Below are 13,727 nucleotides of genomic sequence, written 5' to 3' on the forward strand. Positions count from 1 at the left end.
TGTTATCACAGGTACTCTTTAAAAAAAAAATAAAAATTGGGGGCTGTTAGACCCTAGATCTCTCCTCTGCCCTTAAAGCATCTGAACACACCAAGATTGTTGTGATATGATTCTTACCCAATTTCCCAATGGTGCTGTTTATATCTGACGAAACCAAAGTCATGAAATGCTCATAGCTTCCGGTATCTTAGGCCATAAAGATGATTGGAGCCATTCTGGTCTCCAAGCAGCTCTATGGTCAGCTGACCGAACCACCGGCTGTAGTCTCGGGTTACCCAGCGGGACAGGAGAGCCCGATAAAACCGTAGAAGGAGACGGGAGGGGAGGGAAGTCCCCTCCCACTGCTTGTAAAAGCAGTCTAGTGGCTAATTATCCGCTAGGATTGCTTTTACATGTAAGCCGACTGTTGGCTGTAAAAAAAACGATATGTTTGGCATATATTGTAAGGTTCTTTTTTTTTTTCATGCAGCCTGTGGGCTGAACAAAAAAAGAGAACCTAACAGATTCCTCCATTCACATCGATCGATGTGGATGAAGAAATCTTTACCAGAAAGTGTGTGGTATGCCCACCATTTGACCTCCCAGCATCCATTCACTTCTAATGATGGGCATACATGCAATGATTCAATGAACTAAAAAAAAGAACATAGTAAATTCCTCCATTCGCATTCATTGACATGGATGGAGAAATCTCTGCCAAGAAAAGTGTTAAAAAATATATGGCAAAGTATAGGGGAGATCCGCCCTCTGTGCCCACCCCATCCCCTATGCTTCGCCATATATGCTCTTTTTTTTTAACTGTGGTGGTGAAATCACCTCCTACAGTGCTGCAATCATTGATTCATGCAAATGGTTAGAGCAAACGCGATTACTGTCAGAATAGACAAATTAGTGCTGCAGCTGATGGGCATACCTGCAAAGAAAACTATGGTTGACAATGAAAAACACAACAATAAAACATTACATTATAATAGCATACAGTACAGTAGAATGGTGGTATCTGCAAAGCAAACTATGGTTAACAAAGAAAAACAGTAACAATAAAACATTACAGTATAGCAGTATAGTATAAAGTACAGTAAAAAGTAAGAACAGAAAATTAATAAAAAAAAAAAAAATAACAACTATTATTGGCTTTTTTATTTTTTTATTTATTTATTGTTTAATTATTTTAATATTTTTTTTTTTTGTAACTGTAAAAAAACGTTAAACGTTTTAGGCTAGGGTCTCTCAAAATGCGATAGCCATCTAACATCTTTCAAGACCCTGTGTGAAAGTGTGCCTTATACTGTGCCGTGCTGTACCCTATATTAAAACTCTACTAGTGTGTGGTAGCGATGGATACAGTCCCCGATGCAGAGACCAGGTTGGCCAGGACAGGAGGGATAAAAAAAAAGCGGGCGTCACACCTATATCCACGTTTTCTACAGACACAACATCTTCTTTGGGGTGCTCTTTGGGTAGGGGTACCAGGGAGAACATCCAGAAAATGCCTCTCATGCAGCTGGCTCACTGCATCTGGATTGTGAATTTGGGCCACAGCACCTTCTGGATACAGAAGGGCTGTGATGATTTTAGTAAGAATCCACTTTTCCCTGACGCTTTGTATAGCACATAAGTGTTCAGCAGAGCCAATTGGAATAAGTATACAGACACTTTTTTTGTACCAGCATCTGGCCTTATGGGCAATTAAGTACGGCGGTATCATCTGGTCATTGAAGTCCACCCCTCACATGTTAAGGTTGTATTCGTGGACACAGAGGGGCTTATCAACAAAACCAGTCGCCGTTGCAATTTGGACTGTCATATTTGCGTGAATGGAGGACAGAACGAAAACATTCCGTGTGTCCCTCCACTTTACTGCAAGCAATTTATTGCACTTCAAGCAGGCTCTCCCCCACCCCCCGTCTAAGTCAGAAATCTACAAGCTGTTGGGGGAACCCCCAGTGATTAGGTTGCACGGTGCCACATGCTCCAATTCCAGAATCAAAAAGGTGACTAAAAAGTGGCATGCTTGTGTAATAATTGTTCACCTATAAATGGTACCCCTTTCCGAATAAGGGTGACACCAAGTCCCAAACAATCGTGCCAGAGGCGTAACTAGATTTCTCAGGGCCCCGGTGCAAGAAATCATGAAGGGCCCCCCCCCCCGAAAAAGCATGTTTTTGACCCTATTTTTTTTTTGCAATATAACAAAGTAAAACATTTATGTTTTTGGTTTCTGGTGAGGGGTGTGGGATCAGGGGAGGTAATGGTGGTGGGGAGGGGTGTGGGATCGGGGACGGTAATGGTGGTGAGGGGTGTGGGATCAGGGGCGGTAATGGTGGTGGTGAGGGGTGTGGGATCAGGGGCGGTAATGGTGGTGGGGAGGGGTGTGGGATCGGGGACGGTAATGGTGGGGAGGGGTGTGGGATCAGGGGCGGTAATGGTGGTGGGGAGGGGTGTGGGATCGGGGGCGGTAATGGTGGTGGGGAGGGGTGTGGGATCAGGGGCGGTAATGGTGGTGGTGAGGGGTGTGGGATCAGGGGCGGTAATGGTGTTGAGGGGTGTGGGATCAGGGGCGGTAATGGTGGTGGGGAGGGGTGTGGGATCGGGGGCGGTAATGGTGGTGGGGAGGGGTGTGGGATTGGGGACGGTAATGGTGGTGGGGAGGGGTGTGGGATCAGGGGCGGTAATGGTGGTGGTGAGGGGTGTGGGATCAGGGGCGGTAATGGTGGTGGTGAGGGGTGTGGGATCAGGGGCGGTAATGGTGGTGGGGAGGGGTGTGGGATCAGGGGCGGTAATGGTGGTGGGGAGGGGTGTGGGATCAGGGGCGGTAATGGTGGTGGGGAGGGGTGTGGGATCGGGGGCGGTAATGGTGGTGGGGAGGGGTGTGGGATCAGGGGCGGTAATGGTGGTGGTGAGGGGTGTGGGATCAGGGGCGGTAATGGTGTTGAGGGGTGTGGGATCAGGGGCGGTAATGGTGGTGGGGAGGGGTGTGGGATCGGGGGCGGTAATGGTGGTGGGGAGGGGTGTGGGATTGGGGACGGTAATGGTGGTGGGGAGGGGTGTGGGATCAGGGGCGGTAATGGTGGTGGTGAGGGGTGTGGGATCAGGGGCGGTAATGGTGGTGGTGAGGGGTGTGGGATCAGGGGCGGTAATGGTGGTGGGGAGGGGTGTGGGATCGGGGGCGGTAATGGTGGTGGGGAGGGGTGTGGGATCAGGGGCGGTAATGGTGGTGGGGAGGGGTGTGGGATCAGGGGCGGTAATGGTGGTGGGGAGGGGTGTGGGATCGGGGGCGGTAATGGTGGTGGGGAGGGGTGTGGGATCGGGGACGGTAATGGTGGTGGGGAGGGGTGTGGGATCAGGGGCGGTAATGGTGTTGAGGGGTGTGGGATCAGGGACGGCGGTGGTGGGGAGGGGTGTGGGATCAGGGGCGGTAATGGTGGTGGTGAGGGGTGTGGGATCAGGGGCGGTAATGGTGGTGGGGAGGGGTGTGGGATCAGGGGCGGTAATGGTGGTGGGGAGGGGTGTGGGATCGGGGGCGGTAATGGTGGTGGGGAGGGGTGTGGGATCAGGGGCGGTAATGGTGGTGGTGAGGGGTGTGGGATCAGGGGCGGTAATGGTGTTGAGGGGTGTGGGATCAGGGGCGGTAATGGTGGTGGGGAGGGGTGTGGGATCGGGGGCGGTAATGGTGGTGGGGAGGGGTGTGGGATTGGGGACGGTAATGGTGGTGGGGAGGGGTGTGGGATCAGGGGCGGTAATGGTGGTGGTGAGGGGTGTGGGATCAGGGGCGGTAATGGTGGTGGGGAGGGGTGTGGGATCAGGGGCGGTAATGGTGGTGGGGAGGGGTGTGGGATCAGGGGCGGTAATGGTGGTGGGGAGGGGTGTGGGATCGGGGGCGGTAATGGTGGTGGGGAGGGGTGTGGGATCAGGGGCGGTAATGGTGGTGGTGAGGGGTGTGGGATCAGGGGCAGTAATGGTGTTGAGGGGTGTGGGATCAGGGGCGGTAATGGTGGTGGGGAGGGGTGTGGGATCGGGGGCGGTAATGGTGGTGGGGAGGGGTGTGGGATTGGGGACGGTAATGGTGGTGGGGAGGGGTGTGGGATCAGGGGCGGTAATGGTGGTGGTGAGGGGTGTGGGATCAGGGGCGGTAATGGTGGTGGTGAGGGGTGTGGGATCAGGGGCGGTAATGGTGGTGGGGAGGGGTGTGGGATCAGGGGCGGTAATGGTGGTGGGGAGGGGTGTGGGATCGGGGACGGTAATGGTGGTGGGGAGGGGTGTGGGATCGGGGACGGTAATGGTGGTGGGGAGGGGTGTGGGATCAGAGGCGGTGGTGGGGAGGGGTGTGGGATCAGGGGCGGCGGTGGTGGGGAGGGGTGTGGGATCAGAGGCGGTAATGGTGGTGCGGGGTGTGGGATCAGGGGCGGCGGTGGTGGGGAGGGGTGTGGGATCAGAGGCGGTAATGGTGGTGCGGGGTGTGGGATCAGGGGCGGCGGTGGTGGGGAGGGGTGTGGGATCAGAGGTGGTGATGGTGGTGAAGGGGGGGTGAGATTAGTGGCGGCGATGGTGAGGGGGGTGGGTGGATATTGGGGTGGGATCAATGGCGGTGATGAGAGGGGGTGATGGATTGGAGGGGGTGGGATCAATGGCAGTGGTGATGGGTTGATGGTAGAGAGGGATCAGTGGGGGCAATGGTGGGGGGGTGGAGGAGGGGTGGGATGTGGTGCCACCACTACCTCTGTCTTACTGATCCCATCCCCCCACTACCGCAGATCTCATCCCTACACCCCCAAAAGCTCTGTTGTAGAGGATGAGATCTGTTCTGTGCCAGGCATGGGATGGGATCATTAAGAGGCAGTAAGCCAGCAAGGGTGGAGTTTGTGAAGGCAAGTTGAAGTTCACTTACTATTAGCAGTCAGTCACTCAGGCTCAGGCAGACACAGCATTGATTCCTTCACACTCGTCTGGCAGAGGGGAGAACTCCTCCTCCCCCTGCACTCTATTGGTGTCAGCTGGTCAGCTGACTTTCAGTGACTGTCCACCCCTGCTGCCTCACTGCATCAGCCATCTCTTGGATTGGAGGATCGGCAGGGCTGAGGGCGGTGCAGGCAGCACAGCAGCAGGATTCACAGAATGCAGGTACTCGTAGATTGCTTTACACTGACTGCACACATGACATGCCTGTACCTCTCCTCTCCTCTCCGGCCCCCCCCCCCTCCCCCCGCACAACGATCGGGGAAGGCGGCATCCAGCCTAGTCTCTCACTCACTGAGCCACCACTAGCAAACAGTCATCAGGCGGACGGACGGCCCCCTCACGCCGCGGCCGCTGTAAGAAAACAGGGGCTGGCGGGCCCCCCCTCAGGTAGCGGAACTCCAGGGCCCGGTCGCAACCGCGACCGCTGCGACCCTGATAGTTCCGCTACTGAATCGTGCCGCTGCTCCCGATGTAGTCTGGGAAGTTGGGGGGCTCCACATTGCTATCTTTTCCCTCGTAAATCTGGAAACTACATGTATAGCCTGTTGCCCTGTCACAGAGCTTATACATCTTAACCCCATATCTGGTATGCTTGCTGGGGATAAACTGTTTGAAAGCAAGGCAGCCAGAAAATTTAATCAGGAACTCATCAATGCAGACAGTTGACTGTGGCATATACAAGGCTGCAAACTTTTGTTTGAAGGGATTTACGAGAGGCCGATTTTTTGGAGCCGGTCATATCCAGGGTCACCCCAAGGACAACAGAGTTCATTGTCCCTAAAGTGCATGAACCGCAAGATTTGCTTGTATCTAGTCCTGGCCATGGCAGCAGAGAACAGGGGCATATGATAAATTGGGTCAATGGACCAATATGACCGCAACTCACTCTCTTTTTAGAAATGCCCATGAGGAGGAATAGGCCCAGAAAGGTTTTAAATTCAGAAACAGTGATACAGAACGTTTCCATGCAAATTCTCTGGCAAGGGTCAAATTTGGTTGTGCGGCGATTAATTGATCGGCATATAAATTACTTTGGTTCACAATAAGATCTGTACAGATTTTCTGTGAAAAACAGCTAATAAAAACCAAGGGGAGTAAAATCGGCTGTTTCCACCTGAATTCCGGGTTGGCCAGTGAATGGGGGAAGTATGGGCACTGCAGAAGTGGTGGGCTCCCAATTGGGATTTGCAAGTGCATTGTGAAGGACACTATGGGCTCTACGGGCCTGTCTTCAAATTATTAGTGGCTGCGGGACACTACTTGTGCTGGCCACGTCACCAAGTGTTACTGCAGTGCTGGTTTGACTATGACCAGGATGTACTAGCCGGCTGGTGCTTGCCAGTTCACCAGCACTAGTACCGACAATCTGTTGCATACGAGAACCCTGCGATTGTTGCACCTCAGCAACAGAAGAACGGGATCGGGTATGCCTGACCTTAGCAGGGACCACTACTCAGTCATCAGAGCTATCTGTCAGGGTGCCCCTGCTCTCTACAGGTTTAAATACTGAGCCTGATTCTGACAGTGAGGCTTCTCCATCTCTCTCATCTGTCATGCTCAGCATCGTTTAGGCCTCTTCACTAGTGTACTTCTGTTTGGAGATTTTGGCCAAAAAAATGTATAGGTACCTAGTGTAACTCACAGATAAAAAAGCACCTGGTTGTCAAGGACTGTATGAACCGCTACCAAAAAAATGTAACTGCTAGTGCTAGCAGAGATCAGCCCTGATCTCTGCGGTTTAGTGTACTTTGTATAAGTGACAGTAATCTGCTAAAACTGCACTTATTGGGGGCTGGGCGGAGGGGCTAAACGCAGACGCTGACAGGTGTCGGGGCTGATCCTGCTAACGCTTTGGGAATACTATACTTATACTAGCGCCCCCAATAGTTAATTCTGATCTGATCAAATATATTGATCCGTTCAGACACTATACAAGTAATGGAGGTGTTTAGTGTGTGTGTGTGTCACTGGCAATCAAAGGGTTAAAATTACTAAATGTGCAAGGGGCAATCTGACGCTGTCCTGGATTGATGCTAACTAACATTAACACTAACTGATGTCACCTGTGACACTAATACAGTGATCAGAAAAAAGATCTGTATACTACAATAGTGACACTGTCACAGGGCAATGAAAGGGTTCCCAGGGGGTGATCAGGTGGTTAAATCTTTATTAGGGGATGTATGGTGGGTACCCTAAACCTATCTGGGACTGTCGCTAACTACCACTAACTGCCTCTCACACTAACTGAAGTCACAAGTGACACTAATACAGTGATCAGTAAATTATCTGTATGCTGCATATAGTGACAAAGTGATAGGGAGTGAAAGGGTTAACGGGGGGGGGGGTGGTCAGAGGGTTAAATATGTGCCTATGTGTACTGGTGTCAGTGTAGTGCTTGTGTACTCACAGTTGATGCTCTCTACTCTCATGCTGGAACCCGAAAAGAGATTGCATCATTTCCTGTGCCTGTGTTTACCTTACACAGGCACAGGACACTCTGCAATTTGTCAGAACTGATCACCAGGTCCAGGCCAAAAATCATTAGCCTGGACCTGATGACTGATCGGTTCTGAAGCGAATCAGCACATCGCTGGGACGGTTGGCGTGCTCCCCCTAGCCCCGCGTGTGACCGACGTACAGTTACGTTGGTTCGCACAGCCGAGCCACCTTGCCACAGTTAAACTGCGGCAGGTGGTCGGCAACTGGTTAAAATAGCTGATGGATCAGATTTTTTTATGATAAAATTTTCTTTATCTGCTTGGGGAATGTAGAAGTTCTCTTTAAGCAATCTCTACAGTATATATATAATAAATCGGTGCAAAATACTTGATGTATTTCATATTTTACTCCATATTTCTAACCTTTTCCATTTTTTTTAATATTTATTTCCAACAAAAGTATCATTTTTAATTGAGAGTGGCATTTTAGTATTTGCATTTTTTCAAGTCTTATTCCTCATTAGCTGGATATGGAATATTGAAGGCGACAAAAGTATTGATTATTTTAAGTACTTTACTATTCAAAACAGGACTTTGAAACCCAAAGAAAATCTATGTGATCAAGAGAAACCAGTAGATGAAAGACTTAGGGTGTCTGCTAAATGTATGTTTTCTCTTTGAGGTATAGTATGTGTGCGTCAGATTAAACTTGATGAACTTTTACCCAAGACAGGAAAAGAAAATTGCTGTAGCGTGAGAATTTTTAAACTCAGATACAGAAAAATGTAATACAAGCAAAATCTTCCTTGTAGATTCCAGGTGTACAGATATTTTAGTGGCCGCAACTACAAAGTCGTTCTCTTGTCCTGAAAAATCTGCAAAACTCCTTAAGAAGTGAAATTAGCAAAGGCAGCAGAATAATTTTGATTTTAATATACTTTGAAATTTAATGATATTTAATATTAATAACAATGCTTTGATGTCTTAGGAGGGATCAATTTTATAGCAGATTTCTAGTAGACCTTGTGAGGATAGAATTATGGACGCTGCCATTACTCACTTGACTTTTAAATGTGCTGGCTTTACAACTGTCTTCTCATCCATGATTAACCACTTGGTGAGTCTCTAACCTGGTAAAAGCATGCAACCAGAGAAGTCTAGAAAAACTGAACTCCCTTTGTGTTTTTCTGGGTCCCTAAAAAAATAGTAGTTCATAGTAACTAATTAGTGAATAAGCAATGATGAAGCCTCCACCTCTGAAGCTGAACTCCAGGCAGGCATAAATGACACACATTATTGCAGCTCTTAATTCAATAAATGGAACTAGACCGAACAAAGATTTTGGGGCCCTCTAGAAGTTCTTGCGATCATTATGGCACACTTACCTTTTAATGAAACCCCTCTAATATTGCAGTGCCCACACTCTTCTATACCACTAGAGCGTCTAGTTTCTTCTGGTCGTCTAGGTTCAGAATCTTCAGCTGTCTTGACTGGCCAGACCAGGATAACATAACTTGTACTAAAGTCATGCCAAGGATGTACAATGAACTGCGCTTGTCTAGTTTAGTTTACAATTAAATAAAAGATGCTGGCAGGCAGGGGAAAAACCTTTTTGGCAGACTTCTTCTGTTGAAAGACAGAATTTCCACATTTTTCTAGTAAATGCACTTAAAGTAGTAGTAAACTCTCCTATAGTACTTTTGTACATTCATAGCTGTGTTTTATATTCCCCACAGCTGCGCCATTTGTGAGAAATCGCCCTCTGTCCCCTGAAGTTACATCATTTGCGCATGCGCCTTTCTGCTCCAATCCACGCCCAGCTCAGAGGGCCATCAAAGCCTTCACAAAGGTGCCATGCTGATGTCATCAGCACTGGGTGGCATCCATCTTAATCAGGCAAGAGCTCCAGCCCTTGCAGGCAATGTAAACATTGCGTCTTGTCGGCAAGATAAGAAGTACCGTACATGTGCGGGATTACGGCAGGAAGGATGGGAATATACTCTGTTCTGGAACATGATATCTGGAGCTGACATGGTGCAGGGCGCTGCCAGAAGACAAATAGAGAAAGTAAGGAGAATTTACATAAAACCTGACATGAATAGGAGAATTGACATGGCGGTGTACTTTGTAATGTTTGCAAGTATTTATTCAAAGAGGAGCGGGATTCTGTAGGCTGAGTTTACTTCTGCTTTAACTAAAATTTTACATTATGGAAAATATGCCCATACACATGCATGTGTAAACATGAGTGCTGCTGGTTATGTGCATATAGCTGTGAACAGCGTATTCTCTAAGAAACGTTATGGGCACAATTAGGCTTCAGCTGTGGCTCCTGGGTGTCACAGCAACAGGCATAACTTACTACGCTTTAATGTACAGCCACATGCAATACCTTAAGAACTGCACTCAGAGAGTTGCACACACGTTAAAATGTATGTTGCTAGGAGGTATGCAGACCTCTGTTTTATATATATTAGAGGCAAGCTTTAACCACTTGCGGACCTCCTGCCGCAAATATACTGCGGCAGGCTGGCTCGACTGCACAAAATGATTTATAGATACGTTAGTTTGTGGGAGTGCTCCTGGGGGCGTGTGCGCACCACTGGAGGTACACTCATGCCCCCATTAGGCAGCAGGGAAGCCAATCCAGGGGGCTGGCGGCCGCGATTGCCACCAGGTGCCCACAATTGCTCCCCGTCGAGAGAGAACGATGGTCTGCTGTTGTAAACACAGCAGACCATTGTTCTCTCTGGAATGAACACAGAGAGCCTGTGATACTCCCATTTAGGATCACAGGTCTCTGTTTTGATTTCACAAGCCTATCCCCCTCACCATTAGAAAACATACTAAACTCTTTGATTGCCCCTGGGTTAACCCCTTCCCTGTCCGTGTCATTATTACAGGAATAGTGCATATTTTTAGCACTGATTACTGTAGTATTGTCACTGGTCCCCCCAAAAGTGTCAAAAATGTCAGTTAGGGATCTTAACTGTCCGCCAAAATGTGGGATTTTTAGCAGTCCCGCTAAAAATCGCAGATTGCCACCAATACTAGTAAAAAAAAAAAAAAATAAAAGTGGCATAAATCTTTCCCCTAGTTTGTAGACGCGATAACTTTTGCGCAAACCAATCAAAATACGCTTTTTGGGATTTTGTTTACTAAAAATATGTATCAGAATACAAACTGGCCTAAAATAATGAAAACAATTTGATTTTTAAATGTTTTTTTAATTGGGAATGTTATATAGCAGAATGTGAAAAATATAGTATTTTTTTTTTCAGAATTGTCGCTCTTGATTTTTTATTTTAAAGCGCAAAAAATAAATATTGCACAGGTGATTTATAGCCATCAAAAGAAAGCTCTATTTGTGGGAAAAAAAGGACATTCATTTTTTTAGGGTACAGTCTCACACGACCGTGCAATTGTCTTTTAAAGTAATGCAGTCCTGAATCGCAAAAAATGGCCTGGTCATTAAGGGGGGAAATCTACCAGGGCTGCGGCATGGTGCAGGGGCTGCGGGCATGGTACAGGAGATGCAGGGGTTGCGGGCATGGTGTTTGTAGAGAAAAAAGGACATCAATAAAATTTTGGTACAGCGTTGCACAGCCAAATAATTATCTGTTAAAGTAACGCAGTGCCGTATCGCAAAAAATGGTGTGGTCATTAACCTTTCGGTCCAGAAGTGGTTCATTTAGGTTGCCATTCCTGGATGACAAAATTGAGTGCTGAAAAATTTGTGTAACTGACTTGAAATGAACAGGTCATGGCCAATGAATCAGTAATATTTCATGAATTACTATTATTATCTTTTTACAGGATTTATATAGCGCCAACAGTTTACGCAGTGCTGTACATTGTAAAGGGGGACAGTACGATTACAATACAGCTCAATACAGAAGAAATAGGAGGCCCTGCTCATAGAGCTTCCAATCTATATGACTAAACCTATCGCTAGCTGTCTACAAAGCATAGAGGTCCCTTGAATAACCTGTCAATAAAGTCAAGTCACCGTCTGGATTATTTTATCTTTAGGGGACTCCAGGACATAATTTCCTTGCCTTTTCCCCAAGCTCCTTTACCATCCAACTTTAAGTCCTTCCTATCACAACTATTACCTTCTTTATAGGACAAAATTAATGAAAATGGAACAGGATGAGTGGCATTCCATAGACTATAAATGGCATGCAAATCAGGAGCTAAAGGGAAGACATCTCACCACTGGATCCCTTGGAATTCAGAAGAACCCATTGAGTGGGGTACACACTAGTAGAAAATCTGCCGAAAATTCCTTGTCCGAGGTAAAATTGTACGATTTTCAGCTAGTGTGTACACAACTTTCAGCAGACGATGCCGACATTTTCAATGAAAAAAAAAAACAGAGGGACAAACACCAAAATTTTTATCGTCCGTCCCCAGACGACCAATTTTCGTTTAATGTGTATGCAGTACGTCCGCGAAAAATCGGATATGAAAGACCACGCATGATCTGAAGTTGCTGACGACCCGGAAGTCTAGGAACAAATGTCCCCAAAAAAAAAAATCGGACGAGAAATTTCGTGAACATTATGCACTGTCAACTAAAAACGGTTATGACCGCTGAGCATGAGAGAGAAGAATCGGAGGATATTTCGTCCGATTTTTGTCAAGTGTGTACGAGCCTTTTTAAACTCTCCAGCATCTACTAAGAACAGAAATATTCATTTTAGCTGGTATGATCCTTTTGTGTACTGAAATAAGAGGCCGGCAATTGTTGTTACCAAGTGATACAAGATTAGAGCCTATAATTACCAGCATCTACTTTTTTCCAGGGAAGTATTGGAAGCCTATCAAAACTTTTTCATAAGCTGTCCTGTGCTGCCTCCTATTTTACTTTGCTGTTAAAGACTCATTAAATTCAGTAAGTAATGACTGAACATTATTACTGTTTCCTCACTTGCTGCCACATCTGACAAATATTTCACATTAGTAATGTGCAGAGCAAGAAACAAAATAACATCCAATTTCCAAATAACAGGAAATGCTGCCTTCTCTTTTAAGCCCTTGTTTTTGATCTAGCAGTTAGATAAAATGCACCTACAGAACACCACTTCCAGACAACAGAGAGAAGGCAGCAAATATCAACAGCTAATCTTTCTTTTGAAAAAATAGTCCTACATATCAGAGAGGTTTCAAAGCTAATGATAAAACAAAAGGCCTCAAGCTACAGCACATTTACCTGTACCAGTGACACAGAAAAAATTGTTTCCACAATCCTAAATAACTCTCTCATTCTTGCAGCCAAAGTGACTTTAAATCGGTCTTTCACTTTGGGGTAAATTAAAAGCATATTATTTTTTGTCCACGGGAAGAATTGCGCGTATATATTTAAAATATGTCTTCTATATTATTGGGTAGCATATTAAACAATAAATAATTATTTAAGAAAAAGTATATTTCTTCCTTTAACCACTTGCCGACTGCCTAACGCCGATCTACGTCGGCAGTCAGCCCCTCACAGGCAAAGTGACGTAGGGCTATGTCACTAGCTTGTGAGGGTCTAGGGAGCGAGCGAGCGCCCCCGGAGGCGTGCTCCCGCTCCCGCGTGGTCACGGACCCCCCCGCGCGTGTGACCAGCGGACCCGATGTCCGCCGGTCACTCAGCGATCGGCGGGGGAGAGGGAGAATGTCAGGCAGCTTGTGTAAACAAGCTGTCTGTCATTCTCCTCGCTGTAAAGACACTGATCAAACGGATCTAGTATGTAGATCCGTTGATCAGTGTCCTTACAGCTCAAGCCACAGCCAATCACAGTAGAAAGCACGCCCCTAGGGATACACACAGCCCCTCCCTCCCAAATAAAGTTAACCCCTTCACAACCAGTGTATTTTTACAGTAACAGTGCATATGTATAGCACTGATTACTGTAGAAATGTCACTGGTAACCCCAAAAGTGTCACAAATATCAGTCAAGGGTCCGATCTGTCCGCCCCAATGTCGCAGTACCGCAAAAAAAATCGCAGATCGCCGCCATTACGCGTTAAAAAAAAAAACAACAAAAATCTTTCCCTTTGTTAGTAAACGCGATAACTTTTGCGCAAACCAATCAAAATACGCTTTTTGCGATTTTTTTTTACCAAACATAGGTAGCATAAAACAAATTGGCCGAAAATTTTAAAAAATTTTGATTTTTACTTTTTTTTGGGGGGAATTTCATATAAAAAAATGTGAAAAATATTGTTATTTTTGCAAAATTGAGGCTCTTTTTTTGTTTATAGCGCGTGATCAAAAAATTGCACAGGTGATCAAATACCACCAAAAGAAAGCTCTGTTTGTGGGAAAAAAAGGACGTC

General features: G+C 46.8%; 1 protein-coding gene across 1 annotated transcript in view; it reads right to left on the reverse strand.

Annotated features, from left to right (window-relative positions):
• Positions 1-13,727, reverse strand: part of POU6F2 (POU class 6 homeobox 2) — an 870,107-nt gene that overhangs the window by 812,714 nt on the left and 43,666 nt on the right. The gene's annotated exons all lie outside the window — the stretch shown is intronic.

The sequence above is a fragment of the Pelophylax lessonae genome (assembly GCF_965119305.1).
Source record: "Pelophylax lessonae genome assembly, chromosome: 5".
NCBI lineage: Eukaryota > Metazoa > Chordata > Amphibia > Anura > Ranidae > Pelophylax > Pelophylax lessonae.